We start from the raw sequence: 12480 nt of genomic DNA, 5'->3' as shown, positions 1-12480 counted from the left end.
TTTTTATCTGTTATATCTGCACGCGCGTACACACACACACACACACTCTTATCTGTTTCAGAGGCTGCATTAATCTGATTAATTACATTTTTAGGGTTAGGAGGTGATGTTCGGGTACTTTTTGTCCCAGCTGTTGCAAAATTAAAATAATTCTTGGTATTGTCTTGACGGACTTCAGGAGAGAAACGGTGCGGAGGCATTTAGGACCCAGGGGAAAGCCAGGCTCGGTATAGAAAGACGGAGTCTCTGGCGCACACGCCTCCTACCAAAATCAGAGCCCGTTGGAGCCGGGGCTCTCATTCACAGCTTTCTAGAGAAATCTGAGCCCGAACCTACCAGAATAGGGGATCTCACCTACTCGGCTCACCAGCGAGGACACCTGCAGAAATACATTCCCAAAGCAAGGCTGGGCAGCTGTGTGAAGGTATTTGTTGCTTTTTTCTCTATTCTGTATTTGCAGAGTCTCCCCACCTTTCCTCCCACTCTTGCGATGCCATGGCTGCGGCGTTTCAGCACTTGGGTGCGTGGACAGCTCCCATCTGCAATCCCTCCGCACTCCATCCCTTCCGCGCCCCGCTCCCCACCGCTCTCGCGGTCCATCCTTCTGCTCCCGCGCCCGCTCAGCCTGCGCTCCCTCACACCATGAGCAACCCCATCTCCACCATCGCCGTTATGATCTCCACCATCACCAGCGCCGTAACTACAGTCAACACAACTGTGTCTTGTCACTTAGACAAAGCCCTAGGTCCGCAGCGTGGAAGGAAAGAGCCCAAGTTTTCAGGCATGGGAAGGAAAGTTCAGGTGGCCGGCACCTCTGAAAACAAAGAGAGACGCCTGCTTGAGAGAAAGAAAAAGTGAAGACAGGCAAGAGAGACCCCAGGCAAGGGGACAGATGGGGCACTTCCCAGACACCAACAGTTAGCCAGCTGCCTTTCAGATTAGGGACTGTTTAGTTCAGGAAATTAACATGGCCTGGGGGATAGTGTGATTCCGGTAAAATAGATATGTAAACTCCATTCTTGGTTTGGCTTTCCAATGGAGAATCACCAGGAAGCAGGGTGGGGGTGATTGATGACTCATATTCACCCACACTCCCTTTTTTCTTCCTGAGTGTTTATTGCAGAAACTCTGAAATTAAGTTTTGTGTATTTTTACTAAATGTTTTGTAAAATGGAAACCCCAAAGGTTAACTCTGTGGCCAGGGTGAAAATTAAAAATGATGGTGATGATAATAACGTAACGAATGCGGCTCTCGTTGGAAAGTGCTATTTGTTCAAATGCCTCTTCCTGTCTACTTACTTCATTTCAATTTTCCAATCTTAAACCTCTCATTGAAGCAGAGAATATAGATCCCTTGGTCAAATGACCAAATGATAATAATGATATTCAGAGCAGATGGCCTGGCTTTGTTCATCACTAGTCAAGGACTGACTCGGATTTAGAAGGCAAGATCTTGCATGCTCTCAGTAATCAGGCAATAACACCATTTTCCTATAATAGTAAAGGGTAATGGAGTGCAAAAATTGAAAAGACATTTTATGTAACTGTTCTATCAGGCTCTGCTTTCAGAGTGCTATCATTTTCTATCGCAGTTGAAGCATCTTTCAAATATCTTGAGGGTCAAATCCAAGTTATAGCACCTCTTTTATTTAGCTAGGATCAACTGCTTATTAAGAGCTAACAAACATCAGAAAAGTGCACGAGCCTGTCATAAGTAAATATCTTTTGGTGGGTGCTCATAAAATCAATTATGACTGAACAGCAAAATATTGTTTTATTTTTTGGCAAATTGTTTTTCAATAAAATCAACATCTTAATTAAAAATGAGATGAATCAAATTTTTCTATGGAAATAATGTCAGGTCACATGTAACAACCAAGTTTAAACCAGAGCACAGAAAATATTCATTTAAAAATTACCCTTGTACATTTATTCTGCCTCTTTAAAAAGAGGCAATAAAGCAAGTTTCGTCTTAACCAGCTTGCTCATCATTAGAGGCATTGTTAAAAATAAAGAATGGTCACAAACAAGTATCTTCTGGAAGAAGTTCTGCGGAAAAATTCACAGCAAATACTCTTCTCAAATGTCAAAAGTTAGTTACAACTAAACATTGACATAATCTTCCATGCTTCTAAGGTTCACTTACTTTTAAATTCAAACCAAGTAAACTAGTGAAAATGTATTGTGAAATGAACTTATATACTGTCCTTGGATTAGTAATAGTCACAGTAACCAGTAAACAAACCTCTCAAGTCCCCAACCAACAAGATACTTAAAACTTCCTTATCTATATGCAAAGAATGTTTCAGCTCAGGCAAATTTTAAAAGTGTACAAATTGTCAGATCTATCTCCTTCAAACCAGAAACTCAGGCCAGGTATCCAGTTCCTCCAATTCTTCTGTTTTCCTGTGCTTAATACAATTTCCTGAGGCTGAGGATATTTCAAAATAATGCTGCTTCGATGAGATTTACAGGCATCTGTCTCAGAAGCAATGCCATTCTCCAACTGAAATATTATGCTGAGCTTATTAATTTTTATAGAGTGCTGCTATCCTGGCTTCCTTTTTTATTTTTTCCTATTAAGGGGCATTTTGCTTTTTTTATGTTTCTAATAACAGAAATTCCTCATTTTTATAATGGGCTTAAAGGTGAATAGAAAACATATTTTTCAATAGAGAAGCATCATTCACTTTCATAGACATGTTCACAGAGGGTCACATCCTTTGAGAATCATAGAGAATAAAGTGAGAAGGTCCTTCATTTCCCAAAAGGGGGAATCCATAATTTTTCAGAACTGGAGGTGTCTGTTTATTTCTTCAAGCTTTACAAAGGGACATTTTATTAACCCTAATAAGTCTTTTTATGACTTTATACACATCCTCATAGCAAAGACAACCTTAGTAAATGGCTTCAGGCTGGCTTGGATCTCCTCTGCATTCCTGTTACCTAGTGACTCAGAGAGAGAAGGTAACACTACTGAATGGGTATACAAAACACGAGGTCTGGCCAATGCAATCTGCCTAGAAATAGCCCTCAACATTGCCAAGAAAGATCTTTCCCCTATTAGATCCTTTTCCCAATTTTGATTATTTTAATTATGGTTCCTTTTATCTAGATTTTACTGAAATAATTTTGTTTCAGGGGAAGACCCACAGTATGAATGACTAGATGAGTCTACAACCCCTAACATTAGCACCAAGTGTTACAACTCTCTAGAGAAAACTGTGCTTAATTTCCATTCCAAGTTTTTAATTTTTTCTCACTTAAGGAAAGTTGAGTTATGTTTGAGTCTTCATGGGTGTGCAAATAAACTGGTCATTTTTCTCTCAATAAAAAATAAACACCTTTCATTTATTCAGATAATAAGGTCATTATTCTTGACTACCTCTGCTGCCTCCCATAGGTCTTTCTCATATTTTCTCTGGCCAGATGGTCTATGTAGTTCTTCCTTATGGGCCTATTGTCATGGTACAGAAAGTATCAGAGAAAGTTTTCTGTGTGGGAGGCTAATTTCCTATAAGATTTTCTTCCTCCTGACTTCTGAGCCATCAGGAATTTCCCCATTGTGCTTGAGATGCTTCATTCTTGTTTCCTGGACCCTTTTAGCCAAATCTTCAGTTCATAGATTTTATGCAGACCACTTTCTCCATCTCTTCTTACAACAACATTACATCAATTTGGGTTTTTTTTATCGCTCAAATGTCTTATGTAAAATTTCATAATTTTCCATGTGTCAAGTACATAGTATATTTGGTGTTCATTATTTGATAGTTTTAGAGTCAGTAGAAGGAAAGTTGTGGGCCTGGAAATGGCAGTTGGGGGTTCAAATCACAGTCTCTAGTAATAAAAGACCTCTAGTCTGATGTGTGGTCAAAATAAAATATAATACACAAAACATATGAGATTTTTCTCTTTTTCTTTTCCTCTTTCTCCTTACCTCTCTTCTTCTCTTGCTTCTTGCATCGTTTCTTTCTTTATTGCTGTTGGTTGATGTATATAACATTCAAGCATGTGTAAACAACTAATGGGGTGATCTGAGAAGTTATTATGAATGCCAGGACCCCAAAAGCAATAAGCATATTGGGGTGTTTTACTCCCTTCTTGGACAACGTAGCACTGCTGTCCACAGACGGTGTGAGCTCTAATCTCAGAGCAGTTAATGTACCTCCTCAAACTTTTGATTCATTATAAACCTTTAAACCATTGCTTCCCAAACATTAATATGCATATGAATTGCTTGGGGATTCTACTACCTGTGCAGCAGGTCTGGGTGGGTCCTGAGGGTCTGTGGTGCTAACAAATTCTTAGGTGCTGATGTTGCTGATGATGCACACACCATACTTTCCGGACCAAAGACAAAGAACAGCCTTCTTCTTCTTCTTCTTCTTCTTCTTCTTCTTCTTCTTCTTCTTCTTCTTCTTCTTCTTCTTCTTCTTCTTCTTCTTCTTCTTCTTCTTTTTCTTCTTCTTCTTCTTCTTCTTCTTCTTCTTCTTCTTCTTCTTCTTCTTCTTCTTTTTCTTCTTCTTCTTCTTCTTCTTCTTCTTCTTATTATTATTATTATTATTATTATTATTCTTTCTTCTTCCTCTTTTTCTTCTTCTTCTTCTTCTTCCTCCTCTTCCTTCTTTTTTCTTTCTTCTTCTTTTTACATTCTTACCCTATGTCTTATTAAATAATGGCACTCAAACTAAAGGAAAATAAAAGTCATTCCAAGTTCAGAGGCAATAATAACCTCAAATATCATAGCTCTGGTTAGGGAGAAAGTTATACCACAGCCAGTTTCCTCCCACCTCACGCAGACACGTCCTTCTGCATCTCTTTCACCAGCCAGTTTTCCTAACTCAGACACCTGCTGCTATCCTCTGTCCAATCACATGCAGGAAGGGTCCCAGAGACATGCCGGGAAAAACACTGAGTGGACACAAGTAGACTTCGTGTCCATTTTTGGGTAATCCCTGTTCTTCTTACAGTTCTACAGATCCTCTTCCTCCTAAAGAGTCTATTCTTAGAGAAATACCCTCATTCAAGTGTTTTTCTTTCTTCTCCAATTGCTACTCTTAAGAAGCATAACTAAATTCATTTTTAAATTGTGGCATTGACTGCCAATGACTTTTTATTAGATAGTTTTATGGCATACAAAAATCCAGTCCAAATACTCCTTTAATTTTAAACTTTTATACTTAATAGAGTGAGGCAGCAGACAAACCCATACCTTCCTTACAAGCTGTCTTTGTCTTCCTCTCTTTGCATTTTCTGCCCCAAAGTAAACTAAAGGAATAAAAGCTGTATAGATTGTCCTAGAACTCAGAACTCTAGAACTCTTCTGTCCAATAGGTCTACTTTATCCAAGTCCTAGCATATTCTAATTCTGATCTGGTATCTATTTTGGGTAGAAGTTCTTAGTGTCTCTACTCTGATGAAATTCATTCCAATTTACTTTTAATCTTTGTTAAGAGCCGGAACAAATGGGAGCAGATGACTATGTGTTTAGTTGCTATTTTAAAGGGTGCCCAGGGAGACTACACAATGAATATTTATGTGGCAAGGGTAAACCCTGGGCTAGGAGTGAGCTACAGATATGGAAAGTTGACTGTGAGCCAGAGGCTAAATTCTGGTTCAGCTATACTTTCAGATGATTAAAGGTCTCCCCTTTACCTTTCCAGACTACTCTCCCTGCCCCTGGTATGGATAGTTCTTATCTGCAAGTTGGCTAATGGTTGATAGCAAGTTGATGGATTGGGGGTCAATTTGCTATTCACAGGGCTTTGCCAGCACTTATGCAAAGAAGTCCTACACCCTAATGGTCAATCTCAAATTCATCATTTGGAAAAAAGATTCCTTTCTGGTCAGCACCAAAGAATGTTGTAATTAACCAACCTCTAAGACTTAAATGTAGGCTTACTGGCAGTAAGGGAGCATGCCATCTTTCAGAAAAGATTTTAAATAGAGTAGTATTCAAAAAAAGAAGATTTTTTTGTTCACTGTGATTTTCAGCTTTGGTCTAGATGTATCAGCAGCATCTAATTTTATTTTGTTCAGCATAATAATTTAGCATTTCTAAGGGAAAATACATATTTAGTTGGAAAATTTTGAAGTGAGATTTTAGAAAGGTGAAGAGCCATAAGGGTTAACCAAGGCCTGACCTGTGGTGGCGCAGTGGATAAAGCGTCGACCTGGAAATGCTGAGGTCGCCGGTTCAAAACCCTGGGCTTGCCTGGTCAAGGCACATATGGGAGTTGATGCTTCCAGCTCCTCCCCACCTTCTCTCTCTGTCTCTCTCTCCTCTCTCTCTCTTTCTTTCTCTCTCCTCTCTAAAATGAATAAATAAAATTAAAAAAATTAAAAAAAATGGGCCTATTGGTTAACAAAGTCCCTTTAAAAAAAAAAGGGGGTTAACCAAATTTAAAATATGTTTAAAATTTGGAAACATGACTTTCACAGTTACTGATGGGTGAAAGAGCTGATTAGACTTTCACGTGAGAAGTTTTATCATTTAGGTCCATTTTTAAAATCTTCTTCTTACAAGAGAAGCCCACAAAACAAAGATAGATACAACATCCCATTTTATATTTGAGTTAATTTAAATTTGTATCCTTAAAATTGTTCATTGTATTATCAAGAACACCAAGATATAACACATATTTGAAGTATTGTTAATCAATTATTGATGTTCCCATATTTTAAAAACAATATTTAGGCTCCATAGGTTTTACCTTTCTGGTCATGACAACAATATATTCCTTTCTCTCCTGAATTAGCCAGTTTTATAGCATTTCTTAAATAATCTCCCCTAGGACTGGTGGGGTGTGGATGTGTGCTGGCCATGTGCATGAGTGATTGTGGAGGAGCTGGTACCCTGGGTGGTGCAGGCAAAGCAGCCATTCTGAGAGGCAGGACAGGGTCATGGACAGAACTTGAGCTTTGGGTCAGGTAGGCTTGGGTATGAATCTTTGTTCTTCCAGCTATACTTAATTTATCTAAATTTCAGATTTATTTTTTCATCTACTAAATAATAACTTAGTTTAAATGGTTGGTGTGGAGGTTAGATCATATAACATCAAAGCCCTAGGCACATAACAAGTACTCAATGAATATTAGTTTGTTTGTTTTTCCTCCACTTTAATACTAACTAATTATCCAACTAAGCCAAGTGCTTAGTTGTGCTGGGCCTCAATATCCTTTTATTTACCTGGAGACAACAAAATAATGATATCAACAAGAAATTACAGTAAATGTGAAATGTCAAAAGGAGCTTTTCATTTCCAAAGCACTTTTACTTACATTATTCCACATAATCCTCTGCACCTTTTACGGAATTATCTTTCTTCTACATATTGCAGGAGCAGTGCAACAATGAAGAAAACAATTGATAGAAAATGCTTTAAAATGACTGCATAATGGTAGACAAGATGTGGTTGTTATTCTGATTGTTTTCTACTATGTTTAATATGTTTTTCTGAAGATAATGAAATAAATGAGAATAATGGATTATAAAATGACCAAAATAGATTTCACTTGAGTTAATGTACTTTAAAAATATTTTATTTATAGATTTTTTAGAGAGAGGAGAAAGAGAAAGGTGGTGGGGGAGGAGCAGTATGTACCTTGATGGGGCAAGCCCAGGGCATTGAACCAGCAACCTCAGCATTTCAGGTTGATGCTTTATCCACTGTACCACCACAGGTGAGGTGCTCTTAAGATGACCTTTTTACCTAGACTCCTTGGTTCATAAATACAAGAGTGTGTTTATGGGTGTATGTGTGTGTGTGTGTGTGTGTGTGTCTGTGTGCACTCACAAATGTACACTTTAAGGCTGAATTCTGAATGAGGAAATATACAAATAGATTTTTGTCTAAAGGAAATGAGATGAAATATGAGTTTGGAATCTATAGATGCCATACTTTCAAATATCATAATATGGAGACTCTCCGTTCCTCTCCCTTTTACAAAAGGACTACTAACTCTATTTCTAATTCATTAGAAAAAGCATGATTAGAAGCAAGTGGAAGTTGGTTTCTTGGGTTCTTCAGAGGGTGTGATAAATTAATCTCCATGTATTTGGAACAATCTCTAAATTTAAAAAAATCACTGAGGACTCAACCAACAATGGGAAGGATGGCTTCTGAAGCTCACAGGAATCTGCTTTAAGTGTCTTTTTTGCTTAACAAGCATATTTCATTGCTCAGGTTGTGCCTGGCACTCTGATAGGCACGGCAAAGTATCAGCCATTCAAATAGAGTGGCAAGGTTTTTGATCTGGCATTTTAGCCAAAAGAAAATACATAAAGGAAGAGGACAAAATTGTGGTAGCTGGGAAAAGCATTGACAGCTAGGGCTTAACAATAGATAAACCTAACCCCTTAGCCAGAGTTGGGTTTCTAGAATGGCAAATTTGGAGTGGATTTTAGGGCAAGAGAGTGAGGCTCTGAGAGGGAAGGACTTTCTGAATGTCACATAGGCCATAAGTAGTAAATAGTAGACCCTCTCTGTTACATATAAGGGAAATAAGAGTGTTGTAGTAAAAAGCGTGGGATGGAGAAAGATCGCTTGGGCTTAAACCCAGTTTCTGCTTCTTAGTAGCTGTGTAACCTTGGGAAAGTTTTTAACCTCTCTATGCCTCCAATTCCACATCTAAAAATGGTGAAAATATTATACTCATTTAATACAGCTCTTCTAAGGATTAAGTAATATACTACATAGTAAAGAATATGTAAGTGTCTGGGGCATAATAAATAATAAGTTATAGCTATATTATTATTAATACCACTGGGACATAAAACTACTCATGTGATACCAAGTATAATGTAGCCTTTTATAGTTGTTTGACCAATTCAGAAAAGTTAAATGAGAACCAAGTCCTTCACATGAACAAAAGAGTATACAGTCTATTGAAATTCTACATCCTGTAAAACATTCTTATGTAGCACAGCATGTTTAGTACCTTAAATATTATCAGTTGAAGTTGTTATTTAAGTAGCAGTCTATTCAGACTTCTGAAATGAAGGATTTGCCTTTAATGAAAAATTATTTCATCTTAAGTATGAAACCCAGTGACTCTGGCTTGGGTAATCTTCCCACAAGCTGCCACTGTTTGCTGAGCACAGAATAAAGATATAAATTGAAGCAAATTTATTTCAGATATTATAGATTGGAGACCCAGTTATGTGTGGAAGTGGGCCATGAAAAATGCAACCTCAACTCTCCCCCTGAACCCATAATAATTTATCCCAAAAACATTGTTCAGCTCCCTGAACTGTAAGGTAAGTAACTTACTCCCAGCATCTTTAAATCTTCTGCAGGGGATGAGCCAGTACTATTTATTGTGCTCTAAGCACTTTGCACCATGGCTTGGAACTGTGAACATAACCAAGCATACTTCAAAGAGTGATGAACGGGAAGTACAATGCACCTACCTAGGCTAAGTTCTCCTGGGAAAAAATGCTTTGTAAATGAAAGGGAAAATGAAAAGCCCCCATTGGGTCCTAGATATACCCAAACAGAATGGGAAACCTCTTACTCACCAAAACAACATTTTAAGTACTTTATTCATTTATTCTATGTATATTTATTGAGCACCTACTCTGTGACAGGCACTGTTTTAGGCACCAGGAATTAGGAGGTAAACAGAACAAAGTCAGCCAGCTCATGAAGCTGACCTTCTTTGTACCAGGCACTGTATTGAGGATGCAGAGATGAATGAGGTCCAGCTGTCTCTGCAAGGAGTTCAGAGAAAAGAGGGAGAGAGAAAAAAGGCAATAAAGTGTGGTGTGGTAGGGGCTTTGGAGCCCCTCATAACCTCTGAAGATCAGTGTGGGGTTCCTGGAGAAAATGATCTTCAGGATGACTCCCGAAAGGCAAAAAGGAATTAATCAGTGGTCATTATGGGCAGAGAGAGCATCTTTGCCAAGGCCCCCAGAAATTGCAGTGCTTCAGTGTTCTGCATGGCTGGATGGTGACAGATGGGAATCAGATGATGAAGGGCCTCATAAACTACGTTACATAGCTTTATACTTTATCCTAGTCAATTGGTAGCTATTGATCAATGTCAATCAAGGGGTGACATGAGAACTCAACTGTAATACTGGGAAAAGGCGAGGCTGGCATCAAGGGCATCACAGGGAAAATGTTGCAGTACTACACAGGTGAGGGGTAACATGGTCAAACAAGGGCAATGAAAATGGATGGGAAAATTGGGTAGGTCTGAGATATATTATGAAAGTGATTGTCCTGAAGTGGGCGGTGAGGGAGAAGGTGAAATAACGGCTGACTCCCAGGTTTCTAGCATGGGAAATGGTGCAGAAGTTGATACCAGTCACTAAGAAACAGAAGTGGAGGAGCAAATTCAGAATGAGTTCATATCATCAGTTCAGTTTTAAATGTACTAACTTTGTGGTGTCTACGGGGCATCTACGTGGAGGTGTTCAGTAGGCAGTTGGATATGTAACCTGAAGATCAGGAGAAAGCTATGGACAGATAACTGGATAACTTGCCTATTGAATGTATGAACAGAAAGATCATTCACTAGTAGGGTGAGCATCTGTTTGATTCATTTGGAACTGTCCCAGTTTGTGCCTATTGTTCCAGCAGTATTATTATTAGTGCCCCCTAGTGTCTAAAGTTGGGTACTAAGTTGTATGATCATACTGGTCATTGGTTGGTAAGAGCAGTCAAAGATAGAAAGGGTAAGTGTAAGGATGAATTTGGAAGAGAGAGAGACATCAAACAAGGGAAGTTTTTGAAGGGGTGTAGTGAGGCTATTAGAGAGGGAATTTTAACATCGTGTGGTGATTGAACTAGATGGATTTTGAAGTTTTCTTCCAATCCTGGGAATAGTTCATTGAATTATTTTCCACTATTATTTCCTTTCCTTCCCTTAAAATCAATGAGAATCAAGACTCTTCTATTTTTATCTCCACACATTACAGAGTTAAATGCTATCTTGCAAAGGCAATATAAAGCAGAGATATGTAAGTTGGTTGTTTCCCTTAAGAAAGTATTACTATCCTAAATTAAGCAGAAGAATAATTTTGGCTTTTTTTTTTTTTTTTTTTTGAGAGACAGAGAGAGAGAGAGTCAGAGAGAGGGATAGACAAACAGGAACAGAGAGATGAGAAGCATCAATTATCAGTTTTTCACTGCGCATTGTGACACCTTAGTTGTTCGTTGATTGCTTTCTCATATGTGCCTTGACCGCAGGCCTTCAGCAGACCAAGTAACCCCTTGCTTGAGCCAATGACCTTGGGTCCAAGCTGGTGAGCCTTGCTCAAGCCAGATGAGCTCGCACTCAAGCTGGCAACCTCGGGGTCTCGAACCTGGGTCCTTTGGCATCCAGTCTGACGCTCTAGCCACTGTACCACCACCTGGTCAGGCTCATTTTGGCTTTTAAATTATTTTGTATGATAAAGCATTACCAATACTAATTAAGTTGGGAGTAAATATTCTGCTTTTTCATTGTAGATATTATAGATATTATTGACTTAGGAATACTAGGGAAAAAATACAAGCCTCCAAGTTTATTTGTGTCTTCTGATTTTTTGAACTTCTACGTTAAATCAAACATGTCTGAGTTTAAACATTTGTAGTTGAATGAGAAAGATAGGGGTGCCTCTCTGCATACCATTTAGGTGGAGAAATCATAAGAAATGTATCTAACATGATTAAAAGAATCATTATTATGAGTGAGATAATATCTCAGAACAAAAATTTATATAAAATGGAACAATTTTAAGCCCATATAGATATTACACAAGATAGGGAGACAACATAGAGTTTCAAGTCCCTTTGTCTTCCCTGCAGAAGAGTGACAAAGGCAAATAATAACATCCTTTGTAAATTTCCACATGTAAGCATCTTTTCCAATTGCTGTTGAATTTGATTATTAAAGATCAGCTTCTAGTTATAAGCCTGTCCTTCCTTCCCCACCCCATTGTTCTTAGTTCAGTTTAATAATTAGGTATCTCTGGAGCTGGGATAAGTAGCCTTTAACAGTCCATTTTTATTGTTAAGATGGAAATGGCTGCCTTTAAAAAAAAGGTGGGGAAAGGAGGTTTCTTTGAAAGATACTTCTATTTGAAAAAAAGTTAATGGGAAGCAGTACACTGTACAGGAGCCATAATTTGTCTGCCATATCTGGGGCTGTGGGGAGCCTCATAGAGCATGCTGTATCAGCAAGGATCTTTCTCTCTTCTTACTGTCTCTTAGGCCAATTAATAGCAGCACAATCTATTACTAACCTGACAATATACTGTTATATTAACTGGTCAGTGTAACTGAAAAAGTTTCAGATATATTTAAAATACCTGCATATTATGCATTTATTTTGTCAATAAAGTGATGCCAAATATACCCTTGTAAAAATAATTCACCCTGTATTCTTTGGATACCTAATATAATCAAACCAGAAGCATAATATCCTGCTTTGCTATCTCGGATCCAATTCATTTGCCCAGACTTTTTTGTGTGTCATCTCTGTTTTGTTTCT

The 12480-nt window shown here is 38.3% G+C and overlaps 1 protein-coding gene across 1 annotated transcript in view; it reads left to right on the top strand.

Moving 5' to 3' along the window:
* The first annotated feature begins 288 nt into the window (after positions 1–288).
* Positions 289–12480, top strand: part of CLVS1 (clavesin 1) — a 184411-nt gene continuing 172219 nt past the window's right edge. Inside the window, exon 1 of the mRNA XM_066378989.1 lies at positions 289–424. The gene's annotated coding sequence lies outside the window, so the exon portion shown is untranslated. The remainder of the gene's footprint in view (positions 425–12480) is intronic.

This window comes from Saccopteryx leptura, chromosome 3 (genome assembly GCF_036850995.1).
Source record: "Saccopteryx leptura isolate mSacLep1 chromosome 3, mSacLep1_pri_phased_curated, whole genome shotgun sequence".
Lineage (NCBI taxonomy): Eukaryota > Metazoa > Chordata > Mammalia > Chiroptera > Emballonuridae > Saccopteryx > Saccopteryx leptura.
Note: the sequence above shows the minus strand (reverse complement) of the source record. Positions and strands in the feature narration are given on the sequence as shown.